Here is a 24,811-nt window from a genome sequence, read left to right as displayed (position 1 = left end):
ACAGGATCCATATTCTATCTTCTCCAACTTCGAAATCTAATCTTTTCAATACACCATATTCTATTTATCTCACCTTTCTGTGAAAGGGTATCTTGATGTGGCATTTCGGTATCTCTTAGTAGCTACCCATTAAAAAAATACTGCACTTATTCAAACTTGTAATCCATAAATAAAAACAGTATCCTTTCTCCAATGCATTTCTGATAACTCCAAGTTGCCTGAATAGCCAATCATGGCATTACTAATAAGTAGCTAACATAACATAGGAAATCAACCTAGTAGTAAATGTTTCTTTTAAAAACATTTCTCTGTAAGTGAATAAAATTCTCCCCATTATTTCCAGAATTAAGCATCTTCAAGTGATGCATGGTCTATGGGCAAATTTTTCTCTGTGACAGCATAAATGCTTCCATTTATACACCTTAAAATGTTTCTAAGAAGGAAGATTATCCAGTTTATTAAACAATTAATGGCTCCTTTCACCTTTGGAGAGAACATTTTTTTAATGAAATTCCCTGAGACCGTTTATATGTGATGAGTTTGATTTTTAAGAGTTAAAATAAAACCAGGCTTTCTGAATCTTTCAGAGGATTCGATTTATAAAACCCTCACATTTTGTAGAAACTCTGCCCCTTCCCAACCAGGCAACTGTGGCCTCACCTAAAAGTTACCCAGCATCTTGTGCAAAGGTGATCTAGATAGACATGAGAAAGCACAACCCATGGACTTACAGGAAAGGTCTGGATGAAATAAGCCTGTTGTCTCCTTTTACGTAGTAGAGACAGAAAGTTCAGAAAGGCTGAGTGACTTAAGTACAATCTCAAAGACTGTCCTGGTCAATACCAGGTTTAAAAACTGAAATCTGAGGCTCCAGTATCTCAAAAGAGATTTTATTTTTAATTTTTATTTTTACCATGTGCTTGCCAGAATATTAATGCAGAGGACAGGGTTTTATGGGGAGAGGGCGTTAACTGACTGAGTCATCCCCTCCTCTACCTCCCTGACAGCATCTCTACCTCTTTCCACACATAGTGGAACTATTATAAGTCAAAGGAAAAGTGGTCATAAGAACAGGACTGAGCAGGCTCCCAAACTCAAGACGGAAAATGCAGCTGAAATGAGATAAAGAAGATAATCTCTTAGCAGTTGGTATATGAATTCTATTCAAGGTGAGAGGCCTGCCTTGTACTTTGAAGGTCATTCTCCAAGCCGCAGGGAATCCCCTGAAAGAAGCAAGGGAAGAGTTGTGTAGCTGTGCGTCATGGAGTCAACATGATGCCAGAATGCAATGGACAGGCTGGGTGGGTTCCCCCTTAACCTCCACCATTTTGTTCTAAATTATGGTGCCACATTCTCAGCTTAGCTTCTCAGTCTTTTGGGATCTGTCCCCTGGCTTTACCCTTTACTTCACACCTACCACCTACCCCTCAGCTCCCTTCAAGCCATGTTGAAATATTTGCCATTACTCAAATACCTGGTGCTGGTTCACATCTCCTTGGCTTTTTACAGGTTACAATGCTGTCCCTTTGCTTCTTTAACTAACAATCCCACTTGTTCTTTAAAATTCTGTCTAAATATGGGTTCCTCCAGGGGATTTTCCCTGAATCTGATTTTGATGTCCTTATGCTCTCCCAGCATTCTGTTCATGCTTCTATTATAGCACTGATGAAAATGTAATGTAATCATTAATTTGCATATTTATTACTTACTATAAGCCTCTGGAGGTTTGGGGTCTAGTCTCAACTTTGTATCCCTGACACGTAGCACAATACCTGGCCAACAGTTCACACTCAATAAATGATAAATGTGTGAATGAATTAATGAAATGCCAAAAGACAGAATTATCCCATGATTGCCTACATTGGTTGTGACTTTGGGCAAATCACAAACTCTATCTGATCATCCAAAGGTAATAACTCAGAACTGATTGTTAATCAGTGTCAGGGGACAACATTTTCATGCAAAGGAGCTCTGCTTTTGATGAGTTAAAAAAATGAGGAGCTTGCAGTTTGAGGGCTTTAAAAAAGTGAGATATCAGCTGGCTGATACATAAGGCCATTCATTTTCCTGATGTGGTATGTTTCTCTCTCTATTACTAATGCTTGCAGTACCCATGGTAGGACCTTTGGCACCTTTGCGTGACATCATTTCAACTTGCAACTGATTCCCAACTGAGCTCAGCTCCTATATTCTCCATTCACAAGATTTTTAACCACCTATTTTATAAACCCAAAAAAAAGTTAGCTAAATTAAGCCATGAGTGATCATCTTAAGCTGAGTACTGCATAAAATGCAAACTTTTCTTTGAAACATAGTAAATGATACCCAATTGTTATGATTGTCACAAATGCCATTTTTTTTTTTTTGGTTTGTTTTGTTTGTTTTTTTGAGTTGGATTAACAGGAACAGAAGGAAAACAGGATTATTACTACCAAAGACTCGTGGGACAATAGAAAAGTGTTTAACAGGATCCCAAATGGGGTAATTTGATCTCTCCCATTATTATCTTGTATGAACCTACAAATCAGAACAAGAAAAGGAGTTCTTGAAAAAAAATTAACTAAGATGAAATTAGACATTGCTGTATGAGTTCTAGCAATCTTGGGGTGGAGGCTTTTGAGTTTTCTATGTAGAGTATCATGTCATCGGTGAAGAGGGAGAGTTTGACTTCTTCCTTGCCAATTTGAATGCCTTTAATGTCTTTTTGTTGTCTGATTGCTGAGGCGAGGACTTCCAGTACTATGTTGAATAGCAGTGGTGAGAGTGGACATCCCTGTCTTGTTCCTGATCTTAGGGGAAAGGCTCCCAGTGCTTCCCCATTGAGAATGATATTTGCTGTGGGCTTTTCATAGATGGCTTTTAAGATGTTGAGGAATGTTCCCTCTATCCCTACACTCTGAAGAGTTTTGATCAGGAATGGATGCTGTATTTTGTCAAATGCTTTCTCTGCATCTATTGAGAGGATCATATGGTTCTTGGTTTTTCTCTTGCTGATATGATGAATCACATTGATTGTTTTACAAGTGTTGAACCAGCCTTGTGTCCCGGGGATAAATCCTACTTGGTCATGGTGAATAGTTTTCTTAATGTACTATTGGATCCTATTGGCTAGTATCTTGTTGAAAATTTTTGCATCCATGTTCATCAGGGATATTGGTCTATAATTCTGCTTTTTGGTGGGGTCTTTGTCTGGTTTTGGAATTAAGGTGACGCTGGCCTCATAGAACGAATTTGGAAATACTCCATCTCTTTCTATAATTCCAAACAGCTTAAGTAAAATAGGTATGGTTTCTTCTTTAAACATTTGATAGAATTGCCCAGGGAAGCCATCTGGCCCTGGACTTTTGTGTCTTGGGAGGTTTTTGAAGACTGCTTCAATTTCCTCCCTGGTTATTGGCCTGTTCAGGCTTTCTATCTCCTCCTGTTCCAGTTTTGGTAGTTTGTGTACAAAACAATGCCCAGAAGTCAGTGGCATTTCTAGACACTAACAATGAGACTGAAAAAAGAGAAATTAAGGAGTCCATCCCATTTACAATTGCACCCAAAAGCATAAGATACCTAGGAATAAACCTAACCAAAGAGGTAAAGGACCTATACCCTAAAAACTATAGAACACTTCTGAAAGAAGTTGAGGAAGATACAAAGAGATGGAAAAATATTCCATGTTCATGGATTGGAAGAATTAATATTGTGAAAATGTCAATGTTACCCAGGGCAATTTACACATTTAATGCAATCCCTATCAAAATACCATGGACTTTCTTCAGAGAGTTAGAACAAATTATTTTAAGATTTGTGTGGAATCAGAAAAGACCCCGAATAGCCAGGGGAATTTTAAAAAAGAAAACCATAGCTGGGGGCATCACAATGCCAGAGTTCAGGTTGTACTACAAAGCTGTGGTCATCAGGACAGTGTGGTACTGGCACAAAAACAGACACATAGATCAATGGAACAGAATAGAGAACCCAGAAGTGGACCCTCAACCTTATGGTCAACTAATATTCGATAAAGGAGGAAAGACTATCCACTGGAAGAAAGACAGTCTCTTCAATAAATGGTGCTGGGAAAATTGGACATCCACATGCAGAAGAATGAAACTAGACCACTCTCTTGCACCAGACACAAAGATAAACTCAAAATGGATGAAAGATCTAAATGTGAGACAAGATTCCATCAAAATCCTAGAGGAGAACACAGGCAACACCCGTTTTGAACTCGGCCACAGTAACTTCTTGCAAGATACATCCACGAAGGCAAAAGAAACAAAAGCAAAAATGAACTATTGGGACTTCATCAAGATAAGAAGCTTTTGCACAGCAAAGGATACAGTCAACAAAACTAAAAGACAACCTACAGAATGGGAGAAGATATTTGCAAATGATGTATCCGATAAAGGGCTAGTTTCCAAGATCTATAAAGAACTTCTTAAACTCAACACCAAAGAAACAAACAATCCAATCATGAAATGGGCAAAAGACATGAAGAGAAATCTCACAGAGGAAGACATGGACATGGCCAACATGCACATGAGAAAATGCTCCGCATCACTTGCCATCAGGGAAATACAAATCAAAACCATCATGAGATACCACCTCACACCAGTGAGAATGGGGAAAATTAACAAGGCAGGAAACCACAAATGTTGGAGAGGATGTGGAGAAAAGGGAACCCTCTTACACTGTTGGTGGGAATGTGAACTGGTGCAGCCACTCTGGAAAACTGTGTGGAGGTTCCTCAAAGAGTTAAAAATAGACCTGCCCTACGACCCAGCAATTGCACTGTTGGGGATTTACCCCAAAGATTCAGATGCAATGAAACGTCGGGACACCTGCACCCCGATGTTTCTATCAGCAATGGCCACAATAGCCAAACTGTGGAAGGAGCCTCAGTGTCCATCGAAAGATGAATGGATAAAGAAGATGTGGTTTATGTATACAATGGAATATTACTCAGCAATTAGAAACGACAAATACCCACCATTTGCTTCAAGGTGGATGGAACTGGAGGGTATTATGCTGAGTGAAATAAGTCAATCGGAGAAGGACAAACAGTGTATGTTCTCATTCATTTGGGGAATATAAATAATAGTGAAAGGGAATATAAAGGAAGGGAAAAGAAATGTTGGGAAATATCAGGAAGGGAGACAGAACATAAAGACTCCTAACTCTGGGAAACGAACTAGGGGTGGTGGAAGGGGAGGAGGGCGGGTGTTGGAGGGGAATGGGTGACGGGCACTGAGGTGGACACTTGATGGGATGAGCACTGGGTGTTTTTCTGTATGTTGGTAAATTGAACACCAATAAAAATTAATTAAAAAAAAAAAACTAAAAGACAACCTACAGAATGGGAGAAGATATTTGCAAATGACGTATCAGATAAAGGGCTAGTTTCCAAGATCTATAAAGAACTTCTTAAACTCAACACCAAAGAAACAATCCAATCATGAAATGGGCAAAAGACATGAAGAGAAACCTCACAGAGGAGACATAGACATGGCCAACATGCACATGAGAAAATGCTCCGCATCACTTGCCATCAGGGAAATACAAATCAAAACCACAATGAGCTACCACCTCACACCAGTGAGAATGGGGAAAATTAACAAGGCAGGAAACCACAAATGTTGGAGAGGATGCGGAGAAAAGGGAACCCTCTTACACTGTTGGTGGGAATGTGAACTGGTGCAGCCACTCTGGAAAACTGTGTGGAGGTTCCTCAAAGAGTTAAAAATAGACCTGCCCTATGACCCAGAAATTGCACTGTTTGGGATTTTCCCCAAAGATTCAGATGCAGTGAAACGCCGGGACACCTGCACCCCGATGTTTCTAGCAGCAATGTCCACAATAGCCAAACTGTGGAAGGAGCCTCGGTGTCCATCGAAAGATGAATGGATAAAGAAGATGTGGTTTATGTATACAATGGAATATTCCTCAGCCATTAGAAATGACAAATACCCACCATTTGCTTCAACGTGGATGGAATTGGAGGGTATTATGCTGAGTAAAATAAGTCAATCGGAGAAGGACAAATATTACATGTTCTCATTCTTTTGGGGAATATAAATAATAGTGAAAGGGAATATAAGGGAAGGGAGAAGAAATGTGTGGGAAATATCAGAAAGGAGACAGAATATAAAGACTCCTAAGTCTGGGAAACGAACTAGGGGTGGTGGAAGGGGAGGAGGGCAGGGGGTGGGGGGAATTGGTGATGGGCACTGAGGGGGGCACTTGATGGGATGAGCACTCGGTGTTATTCTGTATGTTTGCAAATTGAACACCAATAAAAAATAAATTTATTATTAAAAAAATTAGATATTGCATTCATCACTGAAATTCAACTATAAAGAGGTTAAAGCTGCCCTGTAAATTCCAGATAAAAGGCTCATAGCTCTTTGCCCCTGGAGGGCAATAAGACAAGCTGATCTTTCCATGAGTGGATGGAACAAGTATGGTCTTGTAAGAAAAAACTAAAGGTGAGTAAAACATTCTTCTGCTACCTCTGGAAGATGAACTATGTAGTTTAAGTGATGTGACACTGTATTTGACCTTTTATAGTCTGTAAGGAGAAGTATTCCTTCTCAAATCTTTAGATTGTAAATATATAGTCCCTTTCAAATTGTATAATTTTGTTATATTTCATAATTATTATATCTAGTTACCTTTATTTTCATGTATCTCTGTGTGTATTTTAATTATTTATTGATTCTTGTCTTTTCTTTGCAAATAATAATAGCTTATATATGTTTTGCCTCTGTGGCTTCTGAATGGTTACAAATTCATTGTACATTCCTTAGCCTGTGACACTAAGGATAGATTGAGTAAGACTTTCACTGTCCATGATTTAAAGTCCTTAGGTTCAGATGCAGACTAAAACCAGAGAAAGAGACCAAACAAAACTCATCATGCTACTATAGATCTCCTAAAGAATATCTCATTCAGGGCATATAATGAAATATAAGAGTAAAATATTTAAAAATTTCTTACATCAGATTGTGCCTGCTTTCTGAATATATCATTGTTCGGATCTATCATACCTTAGTTTTGTTAAGCCAAAAACAAATTAGCAACTCCCATAAACTTCTTAGTCAAAAATAAATGTCACAGTATTCAAATTTAATAGGCTTTCTTTTAGACCTACCATATTTTGATCTAGGATGTTTTCATATTGGACTAAATTTTTTTCTAAACTCTTTTTACCTATAAGAAACATTTTGGGGAGAAAAAAAGAGTGGATTTCAAAGAATAAACTAAATCTGGTGCATAAGTAAGGGACTGATACAAGTATAAAACTGTACATCAAATTAGTCTTAGACAAATTTTATTTTGGTATGTCAACATATCCAGTATTTATTATTCATACTAGGATCACTAAAATGTCTCCAGGTGAGTAATAATGGTATTAGTATTTTTCACTCATTCAACATATGTCTCTTGAGTGCATAGGAATTAAAGTTTCAGCCACATAGTCACTTATGCAAGCCTCATTTCTAAAAAGCAGATAGTTCAGAATAGAAGTTTAAAGTTCACAATTAAATAGTGTAGCTCAAAATATAGTAATCAGTAAAATACAACCCAGAGGCTGGCTACCTATTTTTATAAATTTAATTTTAGCAGGACACAACTGTAGCCATTTGTTTAGGTATTATCTATGGCTGCTTTTACATTACAAGAGCAGAGTTGAAATCAGTGGAAAGTCTATGTCCATCGAATCCAAAATTTTATCTTGTCCTTTACAGAAATGTTGACCCCTAGTAAAGGTGATTGTAACTACCACAATAAGTTCAGACAAAATGACAAGACAGTGCATAAAAAGATTACTTCCTTCCTTACCAGGGAGGTATCGTTTGAGATGAGACATCAAATAGGGGTGAGAATTTTGACCAACAGAATCAATGCAAGTAGCAATCTTATTAAAAAAGAATCAGTTGAAAGACATACACACAAGATATGTTTACTACAGTTAAAATATCAACTTGTACAGTTTGGTTAGATGATGAGCTACAGGTAGTAAATTCTAATGGAAGACATATTTCTGTATCCAACTCATTCACACCAGCCTGTCTAGACATACTAGTCGTTTATGGCTGAAATCAGTGGTCATGGCACTGCAGGGTGGTCACCAGTTCTCAATTAGTGTGACTATCTCTCCTAGTTGTACCTATCAAAACCTATAAGACACAGTGAACAGAGTATTCAAAGGGAAATTTATAGCTTAAAATCAATTTATCCTAAAAAAATAAATGTATCCTAAATAATAACATACGAGAAATAGTATTCATCTCAATAAGCTAGAAAAAGAACATCAAAACAAACCTAAAGGACCCTTATACATTGTGGGAAAAGTAAACTGATAGAAATTTATCAGTGATACTGGCAGATGTAGGAGGAGGGGAGTGCATTTATGCTGATCTATAGAAATTTAAGTGTCCCTTTGACTCAGCAATTCCTACCCCTAAAATTTGATTCCATGGACTGCTCCTAGACACATAACAAAATACAGTGATCAGTACGTTCACTGCAACACGGTTGTATAATCAAAATTGTAAACAATATTCTTGTTCACTAAGTTTAATGCCTAAAAATACATCATGATTCTAATATACTGTAAAGTTGGGGAAAAAAACATTGTTGGTAGGAATGCAAATTAGTATGGCCTCTATTGAAAACATATAGAGGTTCCTCAAAAAGTTAAAAATAGGATTCCCATATGAAACAGCAATCCCACTCTGGGTATATATCCAATCAATCAATTTGATATTTTTTAAAATTTCTTCTATTTGAGTACAGTTGACACAGAGTGTTATATTAGTTTCTGGTGTACAACACAGTGATTTAACATCTCTATACATATATCTTATGCTTTGCTCACAAGTACAGCTATCATCTGCCACCATACAGCACCAACACAATATTATCAATTATATTCCCTATGTTGGACCTTATATTCCCATGACTTATTCATTCCATCTGTACTTCCATGTCCATTGTAGAATTATTCACAATAGCTGCAATATGTCTAAATGACCAGAGACAGATGAATGGATAAAGATGACAGTTAACAATACTGTATTATATACTTAAAATTTGCTGAGAGAATAGATCTTAAGTGTTCTCACCACACACACACATACACATACAATTACAACTATGAGGTGATAGATATGTTAATTAGTTTGATTGTGGTAACCATTTCATAATGTATATGTATATCAAAATATCATTTTCTACACTGTAAATACGTATTTTTGTCAACTATACTTCAACAAGCTGGGAAAAAAAGAGTGATTGAACTGTGGTTAGTAGAGCTGGAATGAGGAACCTTTTGGTGTTTTATTCTATATATTTCTATTTGCTTTCTTTTCAAACAGGATGTTACTCTTCAGTAACATAGATAGACAGACAACAGTATGAAGAAATCTCTGAATGTAAACCTCTTTAGGTATAGAATAACTAGATGAACTCTATGAATACTTTAAAGTTATTGATAAATAATGCCATATTGTTTTTCAATTGTATCAACAGAGTCTAATGCATATGTTGTCTTGCTCATGTCAAGTTTCAAGTTAGATTCCAGCAAGAGCTATGATTAGACCAGGAATGGTCACGTTCCTAGGCCTAAAAGCTTCAGACTATAAATATTCAAGCTTTTTCTTTGTGATTGCAGGAATTCACAATTTTTCCCAAGCCCAGATTCTCCAAAGTCAAATGAGATAGAGGATCCAATGCTCTTTTGGCATACTCTTCACTGATTTCATATGCTAGCTACCAGCATCACTTTACCACGCAAAGCACATGCCTTTTATTTTTAGTGGCACTTTAGGAAAGAACAACTCTAGTTCAGAAAAAATCATGTTTGATACATGAAGTTAGGTCTAAAATAATTCCTCCAGTCCATAAAACTCATTTTGAGATAAAGCCTGAGATATGAATTCAAAGTTGAGTTCCTTGACAAGTAACTCCCCAGCAGGCTTTGAAGATATGAAGTCTAGTTCCCCTCCATATATCCTACATACCTAGAGGAAAAAGCAGAATGTAGTGCTGAAAAAGGGGTGGCTGTAACTAAACTAAGGTCTAGGCTCTGCTCTCCTGACTCTTAAACAACTTTATCCTCTAGATATCTTTCACCAACCTCATTCTGTACTGTAGTGCTAGAAATCATGGACTCTGGAACCACATTAACTCCATAAGTCTCCTGCCTTCTGGCTCTATGATCTTAGAAAAGCTACTTAAACATTCTGTACTTCTATCTCCTCATTTGTAAAATTAGGATACTAATAGGATAGTAACCCCTTGTCATGTCTTTTTAAATAGGATCCAAATACTCAATCCCATAAAATATGAGAATGGATTATTGTGAGATTAACAAAATGACCAGAGTCAGCTGGCTGGCTGAGAATTCCAAAGATCTCAGAGACAACTGCCAACTGTACTATATTTGAATCTGTAGGGTACAGTGTCATAGGATTTTTCCACAAAGTTACTATGAAGACTGAGTTAATACATAAAATATCTAGAACAGAGTCTGGCATAAAGTTGGCAATATATATAATGGTGAATATTATCACTCTGACTGCTCCTGTCTCTACCATAACCACCATATGCCACTGTTGCACCACCGCAAAACGGACAAAACCAAAGAAAAGAAAATTTGCCAATGACCAAGCAGCAAGAGCAAGGCGATTTCCATGTATTTGTTCAAGGGTAATCCCTTTAGGTTGTACGGACTGCTCTCCACTCATTCTGAATTTTCCCTTTGTCAAAAACTGTCAACAAATAAACTCTGGGAGGGAACAGGGCCAAAATGTGAGGCTGGCATTCAAAAGAGACTGGACTTATATTAAGCATGCTGTCCATCTATAAACCCATCACCTGCTTGGGACGCACTGCTCGCTCTAAAGGCGAAAGCTATTTTTCCAGTGGGTGTCACGCTGTTATAACAAAATATCGTCAACCTGAAGTTTATGTACCATAAGCAGTAGAATATTATTCCTATGAAAGAGCTTTAGGATTCCTGAGGGGAGAAAAGTATTGCATGTGGTTAGCAAATTTGAGAGGTGGCAGTGGTCCACATCATCCTTATTAATGCCATGACATTTAACGTGACACTCTTGAAAGTAAATCATGTCATCACAGACACCAGTGACCTGTTCCTCAACCTCTCTTGTTCAAGGAAGGAGTCCCAGACTGGAATTTGGAAAAGCTGGCCACCCAGAGCTTTCATGTCCACAGACATGAAAATGAGTCTTGGCAAATCTAGCTGTTGTGGAATTAACTTCATTTCTCTACTGGAGGTGGTAGTTTCATAATACCATGGCAGAAAGAGAGAGATAGAGGGCTGAGGGCAGTGAGGGTTTTTACATGTTTCCTACCTCTGTCTTGTTGTGCACCAAATAAGACCAGATATTTCAACAAAGAAATGAAACCAAAGTCACACTGTGTTTGATTTGTGGGACCACCCTTACTTGAAATGCCAGCTCATCATTCCAAGGTTTGAAAAATGATGTGCATGACAAGCAAGATAAGAAATGTTGAACATTCCTTCAAAAAAGTAATTAATTATATGATCCACAGATGGTAAGAAAATGCCTTCCAGGTCAGCATTGAGAAATGCAGAGATTGTTTTTCAAAGAGTTAGAACCAGGGCATAGTCTCTCACCCCTCCCATGCCTCTGTCCTGAAACCATGGGTTGGGGTGAGAATGGCACTGTAGGAATAGTGAGGTTAAGGGGAAAAGCAGAACTTAACCCATAAAAGCTGAGAGAATGAGAGAGAGAGAGAGAGAGAGAGAGAGAGAGAGAGGGAGGGAGAGAGAGAGAGAGAGAAAGCAGATCAAAAGCAAGGGATTTGGGGATTATCTAGAGGTCCATGGTTTCCAGGGAATAGCATTTTGGCAAAAGGTCAATATAGGGAGTCACAGCATATGCATGTTTAGTTTACAGGAACTCTATGTGTGTGTAGGTGTGCTGGTTTGGGGGAAAGATAAAGGAGAGGAAAGGAAAAAGAGAAGAGAGAGATGAAGGGGTAGAGAGAGGGATGAAGGGACAGAAATAGAGACATACAGACACACAGGAAAAGAGAGAGAAAAGACAGAACACATAAATGTAGACAGAGAGAGAGAGAGAGAGAGAGAGAAAAGAATGAGAAAAACTAGTGATTTAAATTTGTAGACACTTACCATAGTCATCACCATTCCACTAATGAATTTATAACAGAGAGTGAACTCTAGTCAATTCTAGATTTTCAAATTGTTGAAATCTGAATTTGCCTTCCCCTGTTCATTCCTGGTTATTTTAGGCCTCTTTATCACTGAACTTGCTGAGAGCAGTTCAAATATTTAAAAATAGAGCACATATTCTTTAAAAAAAATTAAAAAGGGGGGAGTTTGACCCCTAAATACAAGTTAATTACTTTATCTTATGTTCAATTAAAAAATAGATTATTGTAGAGGAAAAATAATAACTGGCTGTTTTGGATTTTAAATTCCTGATAATTGCTTTATAACTAAGAATGTAACAGTGGAGGTATTATTTTGCAGAAGACTATGTGGTTTCAAAGCTTGGGAAATGGTGGGTTCATCGAATTTAAACAGGCCTTCCACCTTTAGATTTTCTTAAAGCCCTAAACACTTAACAAGGGGCACTGGGTTCTCTACAATGTAGATAAACAATGCAGCTTTTCCCAAAGTGACTTGATCAGAGAGTCCTTTCTTTCTTCAAATACACCTCACATCACAAATGCATCCTGGAACTTTAGAAATCTCGTATCCAATTCAAGCTCTCCAATTTCATGCTTTCTGCTAGCCAAGGGTATATGCCATCATGAAGCAAATCTCCCCAAATGTAGGTTTTATTGCGATATTTCCATGCTTATTACTCTATAGTGGTTTCCAACTGTCCATAACTGTGAATCTCAAACTTTCCCCAAACATTTGGATGAAATGGCCACCCCAGGCATGCATGCCATATTTATTCTCTGGCTTCACTTATCTCCTGGCACCATACCAACTTCCTTTGGTCATTTCTCTATCATGATAGTAGACACACATCTGGAAGATCAAGTACCTATTCCCCAATCAGTCTGGCAGTCTGTGCCTATTACAATCAGACCTCAGCCCACTTTTTCTGTGTCCTTTCCTTGATGCTTGGCTAAGGAGGATAAAGCAGTCTACAGAAACTGTTATTACATTCTTCAAGCCCAGACTGATCGGAGATCTCCATTTCAATTAAGAGAAGAGACATATTAGAGAACCGGAGAATGATATTCTCCTGACACAGATCTCTAGAGATAATGAGAGAACCTCACAAACACACGTCAAATCTGTTTGCACATAAAAAATAATGTCTAGCTTTGCATATTAGCTCTGTTTATCAACCAGCACCTTGCCCAGACCCCATTAACCTACAAATCAGGGAAATGATGTGAAAAGGAATGACTATGTCTTGGACCACAGAAAAGGCAGGGCTCAAGAGTGATAACATAGTGGCAAGGTTGGATATATAACATTAGACACAGATTTGGACTCATTGGGGGTTGCCTAGTGCAAACTAAGAAGTATTGTGTTTTGTTTTGGTTTGCTTTACTTTGCTTTGCCTTACTCTTATCTAAAAACAAAAACTCAGTGGAGATAAAACACTAGTTAATCTATATAAGAAAAACATAATAACACATGACCGCCAGAGCCAAAAGCATGAATAAATATGGCAGATGCGGCTCCTCAAAGAGCCACAGGACCATAAGTTTTCATTCCATCAATTTACCCCATGGAGTCCATCTTGAGTGATTTTTCCCTCCAGCTTTAGCCTTGATAACAGTGAAGGAAGGTGGGGCTGGAGGAAATGACTTCTGTGCTTTCCTTTCTTTCATGTTCCCAAGAAGAGAAAATCTTCCCATAAAACAAACAAACAAATAAATCTTCCTGTGAAAATGTGCACACACAAATATGGTTTATAGACCTCTCATTCTTCACCGTGGTCTTTAGAATGTCACTAAAAATCAAAGCTTTTGAAAAAAATACAGAAGCTTAAAATCTTGGAGTCAGGGGCATTTGAGAATTTCAGTGGAAAGCATCCAATTCCATTGCATGTGTTGCCTGTGCATTTAGTAATAGTTTCCTTGGTTTCAAAATTCCTTAATTATTGGAACTATAAAGCACGAAGTCTACTAGGAAGAAAAATCTGCCTTTGCCTCTCCAGATTTGACCTCTCCCAGGCCCCCCTGGCTCGCTCACAGAAGATGACCTATTTTATGGAGATTAAAGTTTTCAGACATGATCCATTTCTACTTCGTCCAATGCAAAATTTATCTTTGTCCTCATCTGCCCTTTTTTACCTCCATTTTTGTAGGAAGAAGTGGTTATGGATTAGGTTTTCTAAGGCCAACTGTCTCACCTGTACCCTGGATCTGGTCAATATCCACCACATGGATCCAGGATCTATGTTTTATGGTTACCATACTAAGGGAAGGTGTTTTTGTGTAGGGAGGATTGCGTGTGTTTGTGGTCTCAGTCCATGGATGAGGTGGCGGTGAAGGATGGTTAGCCCACATTAGTATCTTCCCATCTCTTAATTTTTGTTCTCAAACTTCTAGAAAAAGTGGGCTATGCTAATGCCTCCAGTTCCTCCCATCCCACTATACTTTCATAACCTACCTTACCTGTCCTCCAGCTGAAACTATTTTCCTGAAGGTCAATACTGAAGTTGAGTTACTAAAAGCAATGCATTTTTTTCTCAGTCTTCAAATACCTAAACTCTTTCCAATGCATGAAATCACTACATACTTTTCTTGTTATGATATTTCATATTCCCTTTGCTATCATAATTCTCATTTCTGTTTCTTCCATATATCTGACCAATTCTTGCTCCTTCACTGGCTGCCTCCTTAATATTCCCTAGGATTCTGTCCTTGATTTTTTTCCTATTTCTACAGTTTCCATTTTAATCTTGTTTCTTCTAAAAGCTGTGGATCACTCCCAAATATCAGCAAAATAATGATAACCATAGTGCCTACCTCATAGGTTGTTGTAAGGATTTAATGAGGCATTAGCTGTTACTGCTTTTATGGTTTTTTATATCATTAAATCTGAATCTTTATTCCCTATCTTGGTTATGACTCCCCCATACAAAGTTCTAACAGACTTCTAGGCTGCTACAGATCACCAAACCCTTCCAAATTCACATGTCCAAAACATAACTCACTGTCAGGTTCCCACAACTTGTGCTTCCTCTCTCCGGTGAGAATGTCCCATCTTCAGGGTCATTCCAGCATGATGCATTTGACTCATCTTTGAAACCTCTCCATCCCTTAGCCCCATTCACCAAACTACCACTCAATTGCTGCTAAAGCTCCCTCTACAATGCCTCTTCACTTTTAATACAACTTCCTGAAGCCAGAAGTTCATGATCTGAACTTACCTGCGGTTACTTTTAACCTGACTTCCTGCCTCCAAGCTCTGTCTTTAGAGTCTCCCTCCTAATCAATACTAGAGTTAACTGTTCAAAACCCTTGTCTAATTATATCACCTACACTGAAAAAAAAAAAAAAAAAGGATTACCGCTCATGTTCTTAATGAAAATATATCAGCATCCTTCCCAAGGCATTCAAGGTGTTCTAGATTCCTGACCAAACCTTCTTTCCCATTTTTTTCCTTCCTATTTTCCACCACTATGCCCTGTTTCTCTCTAGGGCATACTTTCCAACTTAGACTTCTGGCCAAACCATGTCTTCAGACACTGCCACGCAATTCCACACATTCTTTAAAATACATCTCAAACAACATATCCCCCATGAAGTTTTCACCAGTATTTCCAGACTGACAGAATCACTGAACTCTGGCCCTGGTGTGTTTCTGTACCTACTAGACGACTAAATAGATCCTGTATCGCATAGTAGGCATGCATGTTTCTGTCCTAAATTCCTTGCTAAATTGTATACTGTTGTCTAATTTAGTAATTCATCTCCATTATTCATTCAGTGTTGACCGAGTGATTTCTATGCACTAGCTATTATGATAGACTCTGGAAATAAATGTGAAAACAACTCTGTCTCCTCCAATAAGCTAGCCTTTCAACTTAGCAGAGTGCCTGGTACATGGCAAGTACTAAATACATACGTGTAAAATGGAATTGTCCCTAACGTTACAGGTGAGACAAAGGCACCATGTATTCAAACACTTCTCCAATTCTCTATGACAAGCTAAAACTCTATAAGAGTTCAAATCAACATTTATCAATTTTAAACATTCATTCCAATTGCTACAACATACCATCCCACAAATGTTAAAAACACACACACACACACAATTTGATATGACTTTACAGGTTTACAAAAGTGCTTTCACACAAACCTTTAATCTATAAGAGTAAATATATTACATGAATAACAAAAGTGTTCATCAACCAATAATGATTCATACTCTTTTTCTGTACCCCCCAAAATTACAGAGATGCAATTAACTTATAAAAGTTTTTATTTTCCACACTGGTAGAATGAAACTACAGTATGATTATAATACTCTTTTACCCAAAAATGGCATGCTCCTCTGCTCTCCTGAAATCCCAAACCAACGACAACCACTGTCTACTTGTTTAGCACACTGCATGGGGTTTCTGATCTGTTCTGCTCAGGCTTCAACTTTGCACAGAACAATATCACAGTCCCAAGGAATCACAATAATGCACTGTGAGGTGTCACTTAAATCCTCTTGGGTTTCCCTGCTCATTCCCAGCACAATCCTGACCTCCAGAAAATCCCTCTCCCCATATAAACCACCACCATCCTAGCATGGGAAGCATGTAGGATCTACTTTACAAATAGAGAATCACATGCCTACTCATTGCCATATCAGCTATAAATGAATTACTCAAAATATGACTAACACACATAATAATAACTGCTTATAGACAATGCAAAATTGTTTACACTGAAGAGAGCTTGACCTTCCTCCAATCTCTCCCTTTGGATTTCCTCAGATAAAGCATAATGCACTGATTAGTTCTCTGACCAGTTGTGTAAAGGAAACTAATGCAGCTGGAGGCATCTGGTAAGGGGGAGAGAGTAAAAATAGAAAGAAGCAGATGTTTCAAGGCCACCTGTCTGATGAATGAAATAGAAAAAATGACAGCAAACCTAGCAGGCACTTTGAACAAGATTTACAAATGCAACTGTGAATATGTTGTTGTGTTGGGTATTTTTGTTTGTTTACTCATAGTTCTGTGTAATTTTTCCCTTTAATTTAACAAATTAAATTAAAATGTGGCTTTTTGCCTTTCCCCTTGGCTACCCAGTGTACAGGCAACAAGATGAATAAGATTCAATGAAGGACAGGAGAAAGAGATTAATGTAATCGCTGAAACTATAGTTCTAGGACATAGGACGTGAGTAGGGCGTGGAAGATGAAGATGGGGCAGGAAGACCTGAGACAGTCCAAACCAAGGAGGCAGCACAAGCAAAGTCAAGCACATAGAACCTCGAGTGGATCAGCTAAATGGAGAGTCCACATTCTCTAGAAGCAACAAATGCTTCCTTCTTCTGTATACATGCCTATCACGTAGCTCCAATTATGGCAGAAATTCAGAAGGAAGGGAGCGAAAAATCTGACCTTCTGCAATAGGTCCTCTAATACTAAATATCAATTATTTGTCTTATTATTACTCAACATTTTAAGAAGCGTAGTCTATATGAGTTAGGGTCCCACAGTCACAAGTAACAGTAGTTGAATCTTATTAGCCAAAGCAAAAACATCTGACCATTCAAGCAAAGGCAAATGAGGAAACATGCACTTGAGCAGGTAGGAACCAGAGAAGTTCTAGGGAATCTAAGCTGAAGCAGGTAATAGATAGTATCTTTTATTTTTTTTAAGATTTTATTTATTTATACATGAGAGAGAGAGAGAGACAGAGAGAGAGAGAGAGAGAGAGAGAGGGAGGGAGGGACATAGGCAGAAGGAGAAGCATCAGTAGGGAGTCCGATGCAGGACTCAAACCCAGACCCCAGAATCACACTCTGAGCCAAAGGCAGATGCTCAACTGCTGAGCCACCCAGGCATCCCTAGACAGTCTCTTTTAAATGCTAAATGGATAAATCAAGATACATCTTCTTAGGAAAGACCATATACTTTTCTCACAGTGTGTTAAGAATCTACCTGGTATTCAGGTGACTTGCCCCTTGATAAGCAATTGAACCAAAATCCTAATAGGAGAATAGTTTTCCAATAAGAACGCTGGGGTGCAATTATGAATGCAGAGGAGAATGGATGCTGGACTGGCAACATCAGATATTCACACCATGCAAATTTCCACACAGCTTTCTAAAGGTGTGTGTGTCATTGCTTCTTTGTGTGTCTTTAGAACAACTGATGAATACTCCCTGGCTGGGTGAATTTCATGCTTCCTTCTGACCACTCTTGACTACTGAGTTCTAGTGGGACCCAAACTCTGGATCTCTACAAGTTACTATTTTGATGAATTCCTTCAGATGTTTTGTTTTTTTAAAATGAAGAGCAAAACTTCCCGAACCAAACAATTTCTTTTGAAAAATCACTTTCCTTAAAGAAAATATAGGTAGTTTATTGCAGGTACCATCAATCTAGTTTTGGTAGAACAGAAACTCAGAAACAACTTTAAGGATCAATGATGAACACACTGCTTGGTCTCATGCTCAGCTAAACCGGTGGTACCTCCTGTAAAACTATGAGGATTCCAAAGCTGTGGCAGGCACAGCCAGCAATTTCCAATGTCTTCCTGGCCAAGGAAAGTGGGTGAAGCTGGCCAATATATGTGAGGTAATGATACATTATTGTTATCAGAGACAAAAGAACCATGATACTGGCATATTATCTGCCACGGGGACTGGGGGAACAGAGCCAAAAAGAGAAATAATTCTGAGAAGCAGCTTGGTACTCACTCAACAAATATTTATTGAGCACCTACTACATGCCAGCCATTGTTCTAGCTCTGAAGATATAGCAGAGAACAAGACAGACCAGATCACTGTTCTTACAGTTACGTTTTAATAGGGAAGGCAGATAGTAAACAGATAAGAAAGTAAACAAGAAAAATATCCAGTAATGATAAGAGCTGTGTGCATTGCAGGGAGTTAAAATATGGTAAAGCAATGGAGCATCTTAATTAGAGGCTGCGTATAAATTCAGTGGTCAGCAAAAAAATTTAAGCTGGGATCTAAAAAATGAGAAGATACTATTCATGTTAAGATTCGGCGGGATGAGAGAGGGAGTATCAAGGCAAAGGGAGCAGCTCTTGCCAAGAGCGTGTTGGGACAATAGAAAGAAGGCCATTGTGGCTGGAATATGAGAGGGTGAGAGTGAGAGTGGTATGAGATGAGGTCATAGCATTGGGCAGGGGCCAGGTGGGTGGTGTGTAGTAAGGGTAGTTTGTAAAGGGTGAGCTCAGATGATATTTCAAGAAGCAGCCACTAAGGATGTGCATTAGGATGGTGGAGAAACCAAAAAGACAAGTCAGTAAGGCAGATGTGGGAATTTGAGGAATAAGGTAAGGGAGGGTTCACATCAGTGAGCTGTAGCAAAAGATTAGATTTCAGTTAAGAGAAAGAGGATGGATATGAACATTGCTGGGGAGCCAGGACCTTATCATGAAACAGCAGAAAGCACCTGAGAACAGTAATGCCAGGGAGGGTAAGTGACTAGTTAGTGAGCAGGGGTACCACATAAGTTCTACAAAGACTCGGGAGCAACGTGACTGGGTAGAGGTGGTCTTGTGGGGAGCACCAGGGCATTGCCAGTACCCATGATCAGATTTCTACAACTCGTACTTGGGTGGGTACTTTGTCTCTGGGATCTTCCAAGTAGTGAGGCTAGAGCTGTCATGGCCCTCTTTCATTATTCAAAATTGGGGTAGGCCTTTGTCTGCAGGATTGTGATCTCAGAGGCTCCAACTGCAAAAAGCTAAAGGCAGCAGAGGCAGAGCTAAAAAGTGGGCGAGTCCAGTTATAGTCTCCCAGTGCTTTTTGTTTTTTTCGTTTTTTGATTCCAGTATATTTAACATACAGTGTTTTATTAGTGTACAATATAGCAATTCAATGATTCTACACATTAAAGTGTACATTAATCCCATCACCCATTTCACCCAACCCCTCGCCTGCCTCCCCTCTGGTAATGATTGGTTTGTTTTAAATCCACCTTTGCTTAGAGCCTTTCCAGTCATTCTAAATATCAGTTTAATTTACAATATACTCCTTCAGAGTAACTACTAAAACTCAAGTAGATAGCAAGTACCATAATCAGGCAAATTGCATACACATTCCCTAATCAATTGCAACCAACTCTTTATAAGAAGAAAAAACTGAAACCCAAAAATGATAGCAAATTGTCAGAATCAAGTTTTTACAATCATTTTTTCCCATTACTTCAGACAATACATAAAAGCAAACAAACATTAAGAGTTCTCTATGAAAAGAAATGTTAAAAGTTTCTCAATTCCCCTTTGTTAATTAATGAATATATGAGTGTATATTTTCAAATGTACAGACCCTGTGCAATAGGCCCACAATCCATTCAATCTTATTTGGTGCTCTGATACATATTTTCCTCTGATATATTCTTAAGAATATATTCATGTCAGTAGGATTTATTCTTTGAGTTATCACCAGGTGTCATCCTGTGCTACAAAGGTTAAAAAGAGAAATTCGATGAAAGAGAAGTTCACTTTTAAAGTTAAGCAAAACAGACAGGTTTTATAATGTAGATATACATTTCTTAAATTGAACTAAGAAAGGGTTGTAGAGGTTAAGGTTTGATGGATTCTCACTCTAACACTAGCACCTGAACCCAGTGCCAAGCACAATGCTTCAGACTAAGATCACAAAGGAGAAATACCCCACTAGGCTATGAAATATTTCTGAACAGTGAACCTAGCCTTTTGAATCATGTCAATTGCCAAGTTCAAGAGACAGTCTGATTCCAATGTAAGGTTGTGGCCTCAACTTCACAATGAAAGGTCTGGACCTGATGACTTCAAAGTTCCTCTCAGTTTCATAAAATTATCTACTTCTGTTTCCTAGTGAATGAACAAACCAACAGCAGGTAATGTGCTCAGAAAAGCCGATGAGTCTCCATTTAGGCAGGACTGTTGGCTGTTTAGAGGACCCACCATTTGGCAGTGGTGGCAGATTTATTGTGGCCCATGGTTCCTCCCCGCTCCTCCCCAGAGTCAAGAACTGGGCTTTCTCAACATCCAATGAGATGATTAGAATCCTGGAGAGAGATTCAACCTAAATCAATTCACATGAGGCTGATGTATCAATAAGAAGGCTAGTTTATCAATAGACAACAGATCTTCTCATGATTAGCATATTCACCATTTGCAGAAATAAAAACACAAGCAGTTGTCTAATAAAATGCAATTTAAAAATAGGGAAATGGAGAGACAAAAAGATTCCCCAGATCAGTATGAGGCATGGTGAAGCACCCCAATCACATAGCAGAACCCCTTTTCTATTGGCAGCAATGTTTGGTTTTCAGGATTCAAAGTTCCTCTTCCATGGACAGGGCAGACCATATCTGACTCCTTTCTTTCCTTGCCTTGACTTTTCTTTTTTTTTCTTGTTTTCTTTTCTTTCTTTTTAAACACTCTTTCCTAAGATCACTTGAAAAATCACTGCTTAAACTGATGTTCATATACTCAGGAATACATTGTTTTTCAGCATGTACTGTTAAAATAAGTTAATTTTCAGTCTGCTAAGGCAAACAAATTTTTCTTTTTGCCAAGATCCTGGGACATCTCACTCTGCTCCCCTTGAAGTCTCTTTCTAACATTATCATGAGAGTTTCACTCTAGTATCAAGAGGGGTAAGCCACAAAAACAATCTTAATTATTTAAATTATAGGCAAATCAAAATCTCAGTAAATAGCTATGTAGTAGATAGCAATAACTGGAAAGAGCCACCATCACTAAATTCCAACAGTACTTGGTGATGTAGTCAGATGCATCTTTGTGAAGGGAGGTTAATGGTAAATGAAAATGGCCTTTAAAGTCATGTTTCCTAGAACAGTATTATTCAACCCGTGGTCTATAGACCAGTAGCATTAGCATCCCTTTGGAGATCATAAGATATATTTCTTGGGCCCCACCCCAAACCTATTCAGTTAGAACCTCAAGAAAAAAAAATACCCACCATTTGCTTCAACGTGGATAGAACTGGAGGGTATTACGCTGAGTGTGGTAAGTCAATCGGAGAAGGACAAACATATGGTTTCAATCATACGGGGAATATAAGAAAAAGTAAAAGGGAATAAAGGGGAAAGGAGAGAAAATGAGTGGGAAATTATCAGTGAGGGTGACAGAGCATGAAAGACTCCTAACTCTGGAAAACAAACAAGAGTAGTGGAAAGGGAGGTAGGTGGGGGGTTGGGGTGACTGGGTGATGGGCACTGAGGGGGGCACTTGAAGGGATGAGCACTGGGTGTTTTGCTATATGTTGGCAAATTGAACTCCAGTAAAAAATATACAAAAAATAAAAATAAAAAATAAACAAAAACCAGAACATAAATCTGTGTCTTAACAAGTTCTCCAGAGGATTCCATGCCAACATTTGAGAACCAGTGCCCTAAAATACAACTCAAGAAAAAAATTTCATATAAAATAATCCACTGAATATGTACTTTATGTTGGATAATTGAATTTAAATAAAAAAATAAAATAACCAATTGGTTAAATTTTTAAAAATAAATAAATGAAAATGAAGCATAGAAACAAGCACACAAAAAAATGAAACATATCCACTTGTCTCACTCTAAATAAAACTTTTCAAAGATTTTTTAAAATTTATTTATTCATGAGAGACACAGCGGAAGAAAGAGAGAGGCAGAGACACAGGCAGAGGGAGAAGCAGGCTCCATGCAGGGAGCCTGATGTGGGACTCGATCCCGGGCCTCCAGGATCACGCCCTGGGCCAAAGGCAGTGCTAAACCGCTGAGCTACTCAGGCTGCCCTAAATAAAACTTCAAAAATGGGTCCACACAAAAGGATCCCTAGGACAAAACAGGAAATGCACAGCATGGGACAATTGCATGTAAAGATAAAATTGCACTGGAAAAGAAAAGTTCAGACTTTAAGACAGGTTAAACTTTCTTCAAGCCAAGTTCTCTAAACTCTTTGAGGTTTGTCACTCAAATACTCTTGCTAGTGACTAATTCTTTTCTTGACATTTGAAAGAGCCCCATCATGTTGAGGACAATCTTAAACCGTAAGTAAAGAAACACAGGGTGCAGATAGGATGGGCGAATGCAGCATTCTCTGTCATCCGCTCCACAGTGGACGCTTTGTCCTTACTCTAGGTGACCTCATCCACACTTTGCACTTCAAATATCACCTGCATGTATTTGATACTTAAATCTCTCTTTTTGCCATTGGATTCAGATCTTTAGTTCTTTCTCCTCACTGAAAGCACATCTTAATATGGGGGTCCTACTACATCTCAAAATCATCATATCTGAAACAAGATCATTATCTTTATCCCAATCTTTTGGTATTGGTTCAGACCCAATTTGTGACCCAGTATGTGGTCTATTCTGGAGAAAGTTCCATGTGCACTTGAGAAGAATGTGTATTCAGTTGAGTTGAATGTAAAGTTCTGTAGATATCTGTGAAATCCATCTGGTCCAGTGTATCATTTAAAGCTCTCGTTTCTTTGGAGATGTTGTGCTTAGAAGACCTATCGAGTATAGAAGAGCTAGATTGAAGTCACCAAGTATAAGTGTATTATTATCTAAGTATTTCTTCACTTTGGTTACTAATTGATATATTTGGCAGCTCCCACATTCGGGGCATATATATTGAGGATTGTTAAGTCCTCTTGTTGGATAGATCCTTTAAGTATGATATAGTGTCCCTCTTCATCTCTCACTACAGTCTTCGTGGTAAATTTTAGTTTATCTGATATAAGGATGGCTACCCCTGCTTTCTTTTGAGGACCATTTGAATGGTAAATGGTTCTCCAACCTTTTATTTTCAGGTTGTAGGTGTCCTTCTGTCTAAAACGAGTCTCTTGTAGACAGCAAATAGATGGGTCCTACTTTTTTATCCAGTCTGACACCCTGCGCCTTTGGATGGGGTCATTAAGCCCATTCACGTTCAGAGTGATTATTGAAAGGTATGAGTTTAGTGTCATCATGATATCTATTCAGTCCTTGTTTTTGTGGATTGTTCCACTGAACTTCTTCTTAAAGGGGAATTTTAAGAGTCCCCCTTAAAATTTCTTGCAGAGCTGGTTTGGAGGTCACATATTCTTTCAGTTCCTGCCTGTCTTGGAAGCTCTTTATCTCTCCTTCCATTCTGAATGAGAGCCTTGCTGGATAAAGTATTCTTGGTTGCATGTTCTCATTTAGGACCCTGAATATATCCTGCCAGCCCTTTGTGGCCTGCCAGGTCTCTGTGGAGAGGTCTGCTGTTACCCTAATACTCCTCCCCATAAAAGTCAGGGATTTCTTGTCTCTTTCTGCTTTAAGGATCTTCTTTTTATCTTTGGAATTTGCAAGCTTAACTATTAAATGGAAATATCAAGGTGTTGAATGGTTTTTATTGATTTTAGGGGGGGGGGATCTCTCTATTTTCTGGATCTGAATGCCTATTTCCCTTCCCAGATTAGGAAAGTTTTCAGCTATGATTTGTTCAAATACATATTCTGGCCCTCTGTCCCTTTCGGCGCCCCCGGGAACCCCAATTAAACGTAGGTTTTTCTTCCTCAGGCTGTCGTTTATTTCCCTTAATCTATCTTCATGGTCTTTTAATTGTTTGTCTGTCTCTCTTTTCCTGTTTCCCTCTTTGCCATCAACTTGTCT

This window comes from Vulpes vulpes, chromosome 2 (genome assembly GCF_048418805.1).
Source record: "Vulpes vulpes isolate BD-2025 chromosome 2, VulVul3, whole genome shotgun sequence".
NCBI lineage: Eukaryota > Metazoa > Chordata > Mammalia > Carnivora > Canidae > Vulpes > Vulpes vulpes.
Note: the sequence above shows the minus strand (reverse complement) of the source record.